General features: G+C 36.2%; 1 protein-coding gene across 1 annotated transcript in view; it reads left to right on the top strand.

Annotated features, from left to right (window-relative positions):
- The window catches only part of DPYD (dihydropyrimidine dehydrogenase), a 797,040-nt gene that overhangs the window by 356,702 nt on the left and 424,747 nt on the right, over window positions 1-15,591 (top strand). The window lies entirely within an intron of this gene.

Here is a 15,591-nt window from a genome sequence, read left to right as displayed (position 1 = left end):
AAGACTACTTATCTCCTAGGTAAGGTCTGTACTTAGTACTGATTCTGTCATAATTCTTATGTTCAGTTCACCTACCTACTCCCTCTTCACTCCAGCATCTCGGAGTAGTGGGGCTTTTAAGATGTTTCGGGGTTTGGGCCAGAGTGTGGTGTCCCAGAAATGTAGGGCTGCAGGTATGGATGTAACCAATCTACAGGTTTTGCATGGAGACAAAGATTTAGGAAGCGGTGTTTGGGGAGATGACAATCTAAAATTAAGAAAGCCACCCCATCCGTCATAAATCAAAATGGACTAGGCTAGGAAGAAAAGGGAAAAGGGAATGCAATTTTAACAGAAACCCGGGAAGCCAAGGGGATGAGTAGGTAATGGTGCTGGCTACAAGCTCTGTAGCACTTGTACCCTGGAGTCTCCTTGGCTCAGAAATTCACAGAAGGGGCCGTTCAAGACGAATACCCAGGATTGACTCCTGCTTTACCTCCTTTAGCTCGTCCTGTCCCAAAGCTTCTCACCCTGTATTTTTCTCATTCCACTCTTATTTTCATAAACTCTCAAGGCTCCCAATGGCACCCCTTCCTGCATAACTCCTTAACCCGTATCCCCAGAAGTGTATTCTCTCCCATGATTCAGCTGGTACTGAACATCTTCACTGGTGTGTGTAACCTACCTTTCAAATTTACTGGGCATTTCCACTTGGCTATATATCATACCTACACCTCCAATTCATTTCTTTTAAACCAATCACGCTCTCCCAAACCTGTTCCACTTCCAATGTGTAACATTTCTGATTCCTAGGTTCAAGTCCCCTAAATCAGTAGGGGACTCAGACTTCTAGATTACTCAGATTAATAAATTTTCAAAATCAATTTGAAAACCAATATAGGGCTGAGCTTCTTATTTTACTGAATAATAGCATTAAAAGAAACATTCAAACACATGAAATTATAATATTGACTCACATATATTAACAAGGTTCATGAGAAAAGTAGGAAGCGGCACAGTCTGAGAATAAGAGATACCTCTTCAGAGAACACAGTTGAAAGATTTACACTAGCATGTTCACACACACACACACACACACACACACATTTTTCTCATTCTAAAATAGCACTATAGTACATGCCTTTATTTATGAACTGTTTGTCTAAATTTTCTTCATCTCTCTTGTATGTGTCTATCTCTGTAAAAACTCTTTCATATACTTATTTTAATTTGCTTATTTTGAGTGGAGTATGATTTTTGGTTAACCAGCTATCTCACTGACCAGTCTTTCATCATCTTGAAGAAATGAACATGGAATCAAGAGATAGGTGAAAAGACTCTTGTCTTAGTCCAGACAAAACCTAGTGAATGTGTGAATTCAGGTTGCAGGAGTGAAAATGGAGGGAAGGCAGAGAGCCTAAAGAGATTTGAAAGGTAAAATTGAACATGTAGAAAATGGAAGGTGTTGATGTTTTTCCAAATTATTTAACTCCACTTACAGCTTTTAAATTAAAATGCATCGAGAATATTTACTATGTTTTATGATGATTGTGGTTTTATAGTGCTTCACAATTGTCATTCGAAGTAGTCTTAAGGGTATTTTTCTTTTGACTTCACTTTTTTTATTTTTATTTCCCTAACTCTGATAAAAGAATACTGAAAAGAAAATGATCAATTATTTTACGTTACTACTTATTCATGAAAGGAACAAAATAGACTTTCGGGTATGATTTAAATATATTTAAATCATACCTGAAAGTCTATTTTGGGTAGTGATATATATATATATATATATATATATATATATATATATATATATATATATATATATATATATCACTAGAGAAAATAGTGTTTGAAATATAAAATAGAAAAATTGTGACCAGTAAGAGTTTTAGATTTGCCTGAAGGGTTCAGATTTGTCAAATAAAGTGTTTAATTGCCTTTTGCAAATAAAATAGAAATGGAAGATAGGTACAGTCTCTGTCAGGTAAAATCAACATTTCCACCTGCCTGCCAGTGTGTTGGGTGAAAAGTGCTAAGTAGTGATAAGATTACAAATGAACATACACGCAAAGTGGGATTTTTCTTTCTGCATACTGTCATTAACTTAGTTTTAGCCTCTATCACCTCTTAAAATTACCTACACTTTCTCCCCTGTCAAATCCAATGCCCCTACATTGCAGCCAGAGTCATTTTTCTAGAATATAAGTTCGATAGTAATTTCCTTATTTAAAACCCTTCAGAGGCTCCTCTTTGCACTCAAGATAAAGCCCATACTCTTTAGCTGATAATGCCAATTGGAATTTCACCAACATACCAAGATTTCTGTTCAATCTCAGCCTTTCCCCTACTCCACCCGTTTCATCTGTCTGGATCCTACTTGTCCTTCAGGTTTTGTTTCCTCCTCCTCTTCCTGGAACATACTGCTCCTGGTATGTTCTGTAGCACCCTAAGTTGCCCTGATTGAAGCATTCTTACTGGTCTGTCTCTGTGCAAACCAGTGACCATGCTTGTTTATTGTTATACCCTCAAAATAATGTATTCATTCATTAAAGATACGTAGAGTGACATAATTCATTTTAAAGGAATTTAAACAAACCTATTAGTTTGTTACATAAGTTTATTATCACTGCAAATGAATAGTGTTTTCTTACAAATATAGCATTCATTAAGAAAAATTTTTATAATGTTCGAGGTGTATTCATGAATGAAGTTTTATATGAAATTTTATAACATCTTGCCTTATGGTTTACATTAGTTTGTTTGGGGGAAAGCATAACACTAGATAATGTGCTTTAAAAATGATTTAATGCACACATTAGAGTAATAATTCATGCTTGCAATCATTGCAACTGGTTATTTAGAATTTGTTCGTAATATATTTTTTTCAGATAAATGTGGTTATTTAAAGACATCATGTTGGGATTTCAGTAATTCCCATAGTTGTCTGAGAGAGCTTCATTTAAATTTCATTAGTTGATTTGATCAATTACTACTTATCGAGTAGCAGCTGTTGGGCCCAACACTTGACTTTGGGAGGGTACCAGAATGAATAAGTGAGAAGAGGTATAACACAGTGGTTAGAAATTTGGGCTCTGAATTAAAACAGACCTGGTTTCAAACCCAGTTCCAACACTTTCAAACTGTGTGACGTTGGGCAAGTGACTTACTGCTCCAAGACATGCTCTTCTTGGGGTAAATAGACAATGTATTGATAAAAGAGCAATAATGTTTTGAGTTGCTGCGATATTGGGTTGCAGAGATGATTCTGTAAGATAATTTAGTAGTGAGTCTGAGCTTAAACATTTGTTGTTTGTGTTGTGGATTAGTAGGGATCATTGCTTTTGGATTGCTAAAATGGTATCAGAGGAAAATTATAAAAGGAAATTTGAATAGAAAGACAAAGTGTAGGGTTTTAACAGATGAAGATTGAAAGAGGCTATTTTAGGTAATTATAAAAGCATTTTATTTAGCCATTCATTTATTCATTCTTAGGCAACTGTCTATCCATGTAGTCATTCATATATGGTTTCATTCATTCATTCATTCATTCATTCATTCATTCAATAACCAACAAATTTTTTAAAATAGTGCTATCTTTTATAGATAGCACTAATCGCTAGGTTTATAAATGTGAATTAGAACATGAAACTTGCCGTTAATAATCTTACTGTCTGGTAGGGAAGATGGTTGTGTAAACAGACATCTAATACAATATAATAAATGCAATAATAAAAAATGTAAAGGCACAAGGTAGTATGGAAGAGATGATTGATTCTGCGTGGATGTGGGTTTCAGGATGTGGAGTCAGCAAAAGCTTAACAGAAATCAAGATACAAATAAAGAGGGAGGATAAAAAAAACTGGAAGAATACTGAGCTATTTGAATAGAACTTAAAGAGGGCTGCTGGATAAATTGTATAGCTTGCTCACTCCACAAGGGGTACTCAGATGAGGGTACCAGCTGGCTGAAATCCAGACCAAGCTCCACTCACCAAACAATGGTATCTTTTGTTGTGCCATTTCTATTCAGAGGAAGTAGTGCCTTCCTTGAATTTTCACAAAGGTACTTTCTACTTGCTCTGTAAGCCTTGCACCTGTGCAACAGCTTTTTATTTCACCAAAAGGCAATCTGGGCTAGTGGAGGCCCCTAATATAGAGAATCTATAGGGAAAAATGGAAGGAAGGATCTGTAATTATACTGGGGTTACCCGAACATGATGAGAATACACTGTTTAAGATTTTAATGTGGGGTATGAAATGAGGCAGAATGTGGTAGGAATTATTTGCCTAAAGAAGTGATAGTGTCAGATCTGCTATTAATATATAGAGAAACATTTTCTAATTTGTCAACATTTCCCTCCTTAAGAGTCAATATTTTATAATATTAAACTTACTCTTCTTTAATTAATATTAGTAATCAGTGGTCTAATATGATTTCACCTTAATTTTTGTGTAGGTTGGTGCAAAAATGATTGCGGTTTAAAAGGATACAAACAAATTGCAAAAACTGCAATTACTTTTGCACCATCCTAATAATATTATGCTAGTGAAATCCAGGCATAATTGAGTTTTCTTCTTCCACTTGAAAAGAATTACTGAATATCAAAGGTAATTTTTACAGTGTACCCAAAGAAAGGGTATATAACTGAAAGAATGACTATAGCTAAACATAAAATTGTATAAATTTTAAAATGTATTTGTACTTTTACTTGCATCTTTCTAATGTATTTATTTAATGTGTGTGTGTGTGTGTGTGTGTGTGTGTGTGTGTGGTGTGTTGTGTGGTCAGATGGATAGATAAAAGGTTCTGTACTAGAAAAAAAATAGCCACACTGACCTATCATAATGATGTTTGAATTCAAAGATTACCCACATAAAATGGAGAAAAATATACAATATGACATGATGGAAAACTAAATTTACTACAGCCAGTCAACACTAAAATAGTCAAGAGATAGAGTTCCATTTTAACTAAAATTATGGAAAAAATCTCATGAAAGAAGTGGTCCCTGATTTTTCTCCTCCTTGTAATATACCTTTTATATTCACTTGTCAATTATTGTAATAATGCTACTATTTGTTTAACATCTATTATACATTGTGCATTTGTTGGTTACAATGAATTTGTGAAATGGGTATCATTGTCCTTGTCTCCCAGCTTTAAAAAATAAAGTCTCAAATGATAAAGAAACCTATTCCAGGTCAGTATCTTGTGAGTAAGGCACCCAGGATTTGAACACAGGCATGTCCAGGTATTATCGTCCCCTGGACTGAACTACTTCCCTGGTACTTTTAACTCTGGATTCTTACTCTCCTTGCCAATCAGCAGCAGTCCTACAGTACGTCTTAAAATTTAAAAATATAATACTGCATTAGAACTTAACCTGAGAGTTCCTCTGTAGTTTGCGACTGAAATTAGAAGATTGTGATTGGAGGCTGTAATCTGTGTGAAACTTCGTTCTGGTTAAAAATACGCCTGAACCAGAATGTGGATAGGAAAGTTCTAAGAATATGAACAGTCCACATCTTCTAAGTTCCAAAGAAAATAGAGGGACAGTTAGCTCAATTAGTATGACTGAAGTCCTAAATCTAATTGTTAATTGAGGATAAAAATGAGGCATTTTAGTTATACAGATGAATCCAGAATATTCATTAACAATAAATTGGTTTAATCCAGAATATTTATTTAAAAACACAGGAGGAAAAATAAATTATCTTATCTGTTACGTCATTGGAATTAACCCCTGGTTGTTCACAAAAGGTGGAAAGAATTCACAGACTCAGCCTGAAATGAGGAGAGCAAGGAAATTAAGTTCATTCAAGAAGAAGGAAGATGGCCTAGATGTTGCCAGGGCAGAGGACTGCACCTAACTTTAGGTTAGCCTTTTCTTATATAGGAGAGTGTAGGCAAATTTCCTAACAGCAGGGGATATGACATATAGACTGAGGTCATTTGATTGACATGTTGGTTATATAACTAGTTTCTTTCTGCGCATGCTCTTACCCAGAATGCATACAGAAAAGCCCACAGGGGGGCCAACCTTAATGTTGATTCCATTTTAATTGCATTATAATTAGGTTAGAGTTCAACTAACGGGCAGGTTTTGGCAGTTTGCGCATGTGTGAAGAACCAGTTAAAACCAGTTGGGTCTTGTCTCCTCTTTTTATGAGGGTTTAGACATCTGAGATTTATTTCTAGGGGATGAGTCTGGGTGGTTCCTGGGGAGGGGATGCAGGCCTGGGCAGTCCCCCTTCAGGGTCATTTTTATTAACCCTTTTCTGCCGCATGATTATCCTATGAAACAAAAATCAATAATTAGCTGGTTAATCAGAAAAAATTAAAATGGGGAACTGTAAAAAGGATAGATATGCACGTGAAGCATGTCGTTTTAATTTAAAGCCTATAGATGTTTCCTCATTTTCATTTCTCATAAAAAAATGCAGTGCCAAGACCTTTTGAATCCAATAGTTGAAGTTCTATCATGTTCCTTACTAAACTTATCTATAATATATTGTCTACAATTTCTAGTTTTGTTTTTAAAGTGGGGCAACACCTTCAGGAAAAAGATATAGTATATTCCAGAAAATTGCTTTTTATGACATATGGTTGCCGTGTAGTCATTGTTTATCCCACACCTACTTTGACAGCAAATGTCTAGTAACATTTTTTACGATATCTTTCAAAAACATTTAACTTAATTTTCACAGAATCACCCCTCTTTGGTTTTACATTCATATAACTCACCAATTTATGTAATTTTTATTTACATTTATAACCAACACAAATAGGGTGAGAAACACACACGTGAGTCTCAGTGGGCGCACAGCTAACTTGGCTGGTGGGAGTAGAAAGTTTCCAGGCACACGAGGGTACTCCACTGGTGACAAAGACTCGGCACTCCTTTGCCGTTCTCTGTGAGTCTCACACAGGAAAAGGAGAGAAGATATTAGTGCAGTGAATCTGTTAGGTGCAACCAACTTGATTAAGAGAGCCTACAATGTGCCTCGGGTCCTTCTGTACAAAAGCACCAAAGAAACGGCTTAATACCAAATGTTATTAACTTACAAAAATGCAATCATTCAGAAAATTGAGCACTCACTGTGTTCTAGTATGAGCATATAAAGAATTCAGTCACTAAAGTAGAGAAAAAGGCTATGTGATATCTTACCATGCTATATTCTTCATTGAAAACAAACTTGGAGATGGAATACAGGCTAAGAGTTCCTAAATTCTAATCTCAGATCAGAAGCACATATTTCCTTAAAGTAGTCATGGTCGTACTGTGAAGATGATCTGATAAACATGGGAATATTTGTCAGGTAAAGTTGGTCTAAATATATGGAAATTATAATGTCAAAACTCACTAGTTTGATTACATCATTAGAGTGAACCTTTGGTCGTGTCATTGTTCTGTGATTCAGGGTTCTGTTTTAAATTCACTATCTCTTAGATGCAACATTTGAAAACTACAATATTGATTACTAGTAGTGGTCAACTAAATTTACATGTTATTGTTATGAAAGCACTTGTAATGGGAGTAACATAAATATTAAGAAATAAGGATAAGAATTATTACCGGAAGGATAAATATGGAATGAATGGGTAGGGATAGAATTTGAAATAAAGGAAAGCATTTGCATAGACCTTATTCAAGTACAGGCAAGAAATGGAAAGGAAAAGATCTGTTTTTTTTTTTTTTTTTTTCCAGGTAGAATTAATTTGGTGAAAATCAAACAATTATGAGAAACTGCAAAGATTAAGGAAGGAGGCATTGGGACATAAAACATTTAAAAGAAGTTTTGGTTACTATGTTTACAAGTGATTTTAGGAGTTGGTGAAAACTTAGTTACAGAATAGTTGAAGTTAAATAGTTATAGATTATTGTTTATTGACAGCCAGCATTTGAGGTAACTTCCAACAACAATGAAAAGTTATTTTTTCACTGTTGGTTTAGTTTCAATGTTTCTGTTATATACATGAGTTTGTCTAATGTGTGTTCCCAAATGATATTAATTTTTTCTTCCTCAAGCTTTATTCTTTATTAAAATATGCTGTATTTTTATAGCTACCCATGTTAAGGTACCTGATACTATTGTGATTATTTCAGTTGTGAATCTATTATTCTTTCAATTTGTCAGTCTCCTCTGAAACTAATTTTTGTGGCAGAATTATCTTAAAACAGATATACAAAATATTCTGGCATCATACTAGCTCAAAAGTGTCTTTCTTAGCCCTGTAAGATCACAGAGCACAAGTATCTTTTAAGTTTTAGATTTCTACAGTGTTTTCCAGCTCAGCGACAAAGCTTATATATTTTTAAAAGTTCTCTAATAGTTAACGTTATTCTACTCAGATGTATATAGAATATGGCTATATTTTGAAATAAGTGTTTGTAAAATTCTTTAAAACTATCATAAATGCCTTGCATTGATTATCCACTTTTCTGCTGCTTGAAGTTTTTGTGTATTTTCTTCTGATTTGATGGAGCACACAAGAATCACTAGTTGTTGAGGGAACTCGGTATCTCAGAGGACTGGTAGTGAGCTACAGAGCCTTTAACCTCTTGGCTACTAGTTCAGATCTGCCCCAGGTCAAGAGTGACAGAAAGTCATTACCATTTGATGGCAGTTCAATAGGCCATGTGAAAGGAATTTGTGATTTTAGTACCTGGTAGAGAGAGATTCGTGCCATAGTCCTGCCCCAGAATGAGTCAGTACAAAATGGTAGTTGTGATTTTAGTTCGAAGAGAAAGGAGTCCGATCATTGATTGCTAAGGATTCCATGCCCTTCCTGTGAGCTGAGCCTCCTCTTGGTGAACTTGTTGATGGAACGGAGTGGAAAAACCTGACTGTGCTGGTGTTGGTTTGGGATTTGAGGCCTCGGTGCACATCCCTAGGAATCCCTATCTGTCATTGCTGGTAATGAAGAACAATTCAGCATCACTACATTGACTTTTAAAAAGTGATTTCAGTCCCAGATGGTGATTAATTCAAGGCTGAAAGTTACATCATGCACACCTCCTGTTTTTTCAATGCCCTCTGCATATATTTTTTAAACCTTTAATTTTCCTTTTTAATCATATTCATCTACATTTGGACATATGACTGAACATTTCGATAGGCCTATTCATTCCCATCAATCTTTCACTGGAGAAATATTGAGTTAACAAACAAGAATAGAACACTGTAAGGACACTGTGAAGATGGAGAATTTGAAAATGAGCACAGTGCTAAAGGATCATTGCTATAAAAGTAATTGAATGATGTGTGTTCCTATCAGTAAATGAAATCTTTCACCTTCTGTCATTTTTAGGGATTGAGATTATGTGAGGGATTTTTGTCTTTCTGATATCTTTAGTGACCAGTCGGGTTACTAACGCTTTCTGATTTGGAGTTTCTTTAAAAGGAATTATCTTCTAAACAGGAAAAAGGCACATGTTTATACTTGAAAGATTTATATAAGATCACAGGGTTTCTTACTACTGGAATATTTACAATTTTATTTTATATTGGGCTCCATGACTTTCAAAATGAACCCACATTGTCAGATTGTAAGAATTTTAAAACTATCTTTAATAATTTTTATGATGTGAAAATAACACCTAAAATAACGATGGTGATTGTGCCTCATGTTAAAGATTTCTGCTCTGGACAAAGATGAACAGTTGCTAAAAATATGACAGTCTGGGATTTTAGAAAACAAACTTAGAAGAACTTATCCATACCCAAGTCTATGGTGCTTAGAAGACCTTCTATGCCAACTTTAAATAAAATACTCTTGTTATCATTATCATTTCTGAAAATATCACTTTCATTCCACATCTTCATAGGCTTTCTTTTGCCCTGAAATATACCAGTGGTTTCTACAATATCTGAAGAACTATGATTTGAGAATTAGAAATTTAAATTGCACAGGCTTAATATTAGAGTATTTCCGTTACCCTTTGCAGGTTTTGAGGCAGCTTATTCGACCTTACAGTCTCACCAGGAAGCTAATGGGAAAGCCTTGCAGCAATCTTCACAGGAAAGTTTCCAAATGTCAAGTGTCATCTTTCCAGCTGTTAGATGAATGGGTAGCCAAGAGGCATTTATTTGGGTGGGCAGCCCCTGTGAAATCTGGGTGAGGCAGGAGAAAGGCTATAATTTGGTGGTTAGTTTACCAGCATTGGTATAGTTACAAATCTCCTAGGCAGGCAAAGGACTTCATTTTGTGGTTTTAATGATTGGCGGCCAACTGCAGTGTTCTTGCACTTGGAGAATAAAAGTGCCTTAAAGGGGGGAAGGGGGGAGTCATCGATATGTCTTATTAATTTTTGAGTCCTCTTCTGCTTAGGATAAAAACAGCCTTATCCACAGAGCTCACTTCTACTTCTCTAAACCCCTCTCTTCAACTGAGAGGAGGTAGGGCTTTTCAAACGACAACATATTAAAGTCTTGAGTCCTATTGAAAAAGTGTCCTTCAGTTTAAGATATATTGCAAACTCTTTAATTCCTATGTTAAAAGAAGATTGATATAAATCATTGGCCACTGTCAGGTTGAAAAACAATGAATATCAATAAAATGCAGTTTTAAATCATAATGGATTCAGTTTGAGGTAGTGATAGATTCCAAAAAATAATATTGAAGTATGTCATGGCTAAATGCTGTTTCCATGCTAAGTTTTTCTACTTGGTCAGGATCACAGTGCTGATAGGAGCTCAGCCCAATTTCTCATTGGGAAACTGGGCCTTGAGACTGAACTAAAATCAGAAGTGCATGGGATCTCATTTTTATACCTTTCAATGGGAGAAGTAAAGTTAAATTTGCTTATAGTTATTGAAAAATGAAGTCCATTTCAAGTGCTTATAAGTAAACATACAGTGAACTCTATAATACCGTCTATAGATTTTGCCTCTTTCATGATACATTCAGGTTGATTTTTTGGTATACTCCCTAGCTAATATTTTTAAATAATTATTAAGTACCAGGGGCATGACATTCCTTCTATTAAAAATCCTATTTTTAATAATGTGTAGTTTTTTTGTATACAAAGGAGGATTTATTATTTTTTATAACGTCTATCTGTTGTAAAAGGACATCAAGGGAAAAAAGAATGATCATATATCAACTGAAGCTATCAAAACAAAACTAGTTGGTGATAGCAGAAGAAAATACCACAACTAATAAGTAATTTTAATGCCTCTTACTATAGACTTTGTATAGTGTTCCAAACCTTTATTAAATTGCAGTGTTTGACCTGAAAAGTAATTTAAAATGAAATTGTCTCCATAAAGGCAGAATATTTCCTTACTAATATAGCAGTAGATTGCTACTGCAGGCTGATAACTCAAGATTAGAAAGGGTAGAAAACAATAACTCTGAAAAATCTGATTCTGATGTACGGAACCTGATTTCAGTATATGCTGATGGAGTATGAAAGAAATTAGCCACTGCTGTGTCGCTTGGTCCAAGTGGGCTATAGGTGTTAAGAACTCCAAACCTAATCTCCAACGCCTTGATGCCTGGGGCTATACGGCACTAATGCCAATATCACAGTAGAACAAAGCACAGAAAACCTTTAGTTTGCTGGGGGAGATTCAAATGCAAAATAACTCAATTAGGAATTTTATCCAAAATTGTGTTACTCTGCATTCAGTGATTTGGTCAAGTTGAATCATACACAAGTTGTAAAGGATCAGATTGAAAAATATCTAGATTCTGGAAGTGTAATTGAAGCCTATGTCTAGTTTTTAATTAATTACGCATTAATTCTGGGACCTTTGGGAATGCCATTTTGCCTTTTGGTTTTCTCGCGTATGGCTCTGAGACAGCACATTGTAGTCACAAAGGTGGAGTCCCAGCTCAAGGATTTAAAAACTTTTAAAATCTCAGATACAGTATCTTGAGCCTCATTATTTTCATCCATAAAAGAAAAAAATTATAATTTTTTGTTGTTGTTCTGAAACCCAAAACTAAAAAACTAATTTATTCAATACACATTATATGCTGATTAACTTTTTAGGGGCTTAACATTCCCATTATGCTCAAAAGTGCCTCTGGAGGAACCATTTTTCCCCCCCATTTTACAAATTACAAAACCTGTGCTGAAGTTGAGTATGTCCCTAGAAGTCATTTGATTCAACCACTTAACATGTTGTTCAGGAAGATGAACAGATTTTAGAAGAGTAACTCAAGTATCGGAAGAATTCATTCAGGAGACTACAACAATAGAATTAATTTAGGAGAAAAGAACAAAGGGTTTTAAAATAAATATATTAAATATCTTCAAAGGCATAAAGACATCAATAAGATCCATAAAAAAGAACAGGAAAAATAAGACCTTTCTTAAGGTTGTTTGGACTAGGTAATGGCCATTCTGGGGCTAGAACCCATTCTCAGACATTGAGTTCTTCTCAATCACTGCCTTGCCTGTTCCTCATGTGTTCTCGTTGGTTGAGCTTCTGCAGAACACCAGGTAAGTCCCTGCCAGTCATCAGAGAACTCTGTGCCAAAGTGGGGATGAGAACAATGGCACTCAACATTTGAAATCCATGTAATAGGCCTCAACATTATCTTATTTTATTTTTGGATCGCTTCTCATCTATGATGCAATCACTGTATGCTAGACAACATCCCACATGAATGTAGCCTTCAAACTGATTCTTTTGGCAGTTTTGCTCTGTGGTATCCTTGGTGTCTAGAACAATGCCTACTTCATAGTAGGTGGTTGGCCAGGGAAATGCCCCCATATGGTAGGCACATTATAAATACAGTTGAAAAACTGAATATGCTGAGAAAATGTTTTAAATTACAGGGTACATGAGGTGGAGGAAGCAGATTTTACAATTTCACTTGGCTCTGGTGATAAATACAGAGGGTGCCAAAAAAATGTACACACATTTTAAGAAAGGAAAAAACGATATTAAAATTGTAATACTCAATATATACCAATAACAAAAGATTAATACAAGTCATGTGTATACTTTTTCTTTGGCACCCCTGGTACTACTTTAGATTGCTAAAACAGGTGATGGAGGTACAGTTACATGGAGATGGAAGGATGAAAATGAGCATACCAGTGCCTTATAATTCTTCTGGTTTGATCCTCATAATTAATCATCATTCATAATAACTGCTTTAAAGATGAGACAAATGAGTTTTAAAAAAGCCTAACGGACCTGTTTAGGGTCACAAAGTGACCTCTGAGCAGCTACACTGATTTTATCCCTGCATCCTGTCCCCATCTTAGCCTATATCGGAGACTTCTCCTTCCAGAAATACAAGGGTTAATAGGTCAACACAGAAGCAGGTATTGGCTGGTAGGTTGTTGACTTGCAATTTTGAGCTTTGTATTCCAAGTCTTAATATTTAACATTGCTACTGTCACCTTTCTTAAATGTCAGCTTCTTTTATTTACCTTCATCACTCCCACCTTGATCGCACTGCCGTCTTTGTGCAACAAGGGTTTGCTGTCAGGCATTACCCTATGCTGGTCACTAGGCTTCTCTCACTGCAGTCACTGACATCCTGTCAACCGTGTCACCACCTTTGCCCCTGGGTCTCTGAATATAGCAATTGTTACCTTCTTGATTGATACTTTTGAAAATGTGTCAACATGTTTCTTTTTTTTTTTTTGGGGGGGGCGCAGTCCATGGCTAACTTACAAGCCATTTCTTAAAGTTAATTTACTACCTTTTAAGAGACCCTTTGGGCTGTATGAAATAGAGACTGTGTAATAGTCTACGTGCTGTTATCTTAATTGATGTATTGTACTTAGTAAAAGGTAAAAGAAACCAACATTATTGCTAAAGCTAAATTGATAAATTGGACCATTCATTTTGAAGTTATAAAGAAAGTATACCAAAACTCTGTTGACACATGCATAATAACTCTGCTCACTTCCTTCTGGTATCTGCTCAGATGTTATTTTATTTTATTTATTTTATTTTCTGTTCAGGTGTTTGTTCATCTATTTATTGACTTGTTGGAAATTTTACATAAGAAGATGCAATGACTACCATTTGTGTTGCAAATTTTTTTCTTGAGCTTTATATATCTTTTTATTCTTTTATTAAATTAAAGAAGCCTCCATGGGTAGCAAATGAAAACCTTCCCTGGCCCCAGCCACACTACTCCCAAACCCACATACCCTTGCTTTCTGTGTCTCAGGAGAAGCCACTTACATGCACACTATGCTGGGTTCCTGAATCCAATTCCAATGTGTGTATATCGGAGGGGACAGTTTCCCTACACCACCAAGTGATGCTCGGGACATTGGGTATCCTACAATTTAACTCAATTATGACACTATCTACTTGGAGATAGTATCAGGTCCCACAGGTAAGGGGCCAATCCTATGAAACTGCCCCCCTTTCTTTCCCTACCTCTTCAGATGCCAGTTACCACCTGTGCTTCTGGCCAACCTGCTATATATTGGAGGTTCCAATGACACCCTCCAACTCAGACACCAGTCACAAGTCCAGGTACTTCGACGGACCAACTGACTTCCATGTCCTCTCCAGGCACATCACTTTCCCCACAGGTCCATGTGGTCACCAACTCAGAATCTCTCCAAACCTGTCCTTTTGGTTTTTATGGATGCTTCATTACATAGGCATGATTGATTAAATCAGTGGCCATTGGTGATTGATTCAACCTCCAGCCCTTCTCTCCTCCCCAGAAGTCAGGGGGTCAGGCAGGTGGGACTGAAATTCCCAACCCTGTAAACATAGGCTTGGTTCTCCTGGCAACCAGCCCCCATTTTTTGGTGTTTTCCAAGAGTCACCTCATTAACATAACAGACACCTTCATTGCTCTTATCACTTAGTAAATTCTAAGGGTTTTGGAAGCAATATGCCAGAAACAGGATGAAGTCCAAATATATGTTTCTTATTATAAATCGTGATATCACACACACATACACACACACACACACACACACACACACACTCATCTGTTTTTGTCTGTCTCCTTCCTCCCCTCACCATCACTTTGTAATGTGAGACCTATGAGACCAGAAAATATACTTCGTTTATTGCTGTGTTCCTAGTACCTGGTCACAATGTCTACTATCTCATAGGTGCTTCATAAGTATTGTTGAAAAACTGAATATGCTGAGGAAACATTTTAGATCACAAAATGCATGAGTTTCAGGAAGCGAATTTGGCTCATTGGTGTTTCTAGCTCATGCTGCCATAACAAAATATCATAGACCGGGTGGTTTTCAACACCAGAAATTTATTTTCTCGTAGTTCTGGAAATCTGAGATCAGGGTCCCAGCATGATTGGGTTCTGGTGAGTGCTGTCTTCTTGGCTTGTAGATGGTACCTTCTTGCTGTGTCCTCGTATGGCAGAGAGAGAGAGAGAGAGAGAGAGAGAGAGAGAGAGAGAGAGAGAGGAGAGAGGAGAGAGAGAGAGCAATTAGCTGTCTGGTGTCTCTTCTTACAAAGGCACTAATCCCATCATGGGGGCCTCACTTCCATGATCTTGTCTAAGTTTAAGTAACTCCCAAATGCTCACTCCCAAATCACTTTGGGAGTTAGGGCTTCAACATATGATTTAGGGGAAGTGCAATGCAGTCCATAGCAAATGCTAAAGGAGCTGGTACTTGGCATTGGGAGTCAAGTT

This window comes from Rhinolophus sinicus, chromosome 7 (assembly GCF_057876585.1).
Source record: "Rhinolophus sinicus isolate RSI-liver-muscle chromosome 7, RSI-T2T, whole genome shotgun sequence".
Classification (NCBI taxonomy): Eukaryota; Metazoa; Chordata; class Mammalia; order Chiroptera; family Rhinolophidae; genus Rhinolophus; species Rhinolophus sinicus.
This window is presented reverse-complemented; position numbering and strand designations above follow the sequence as displayed.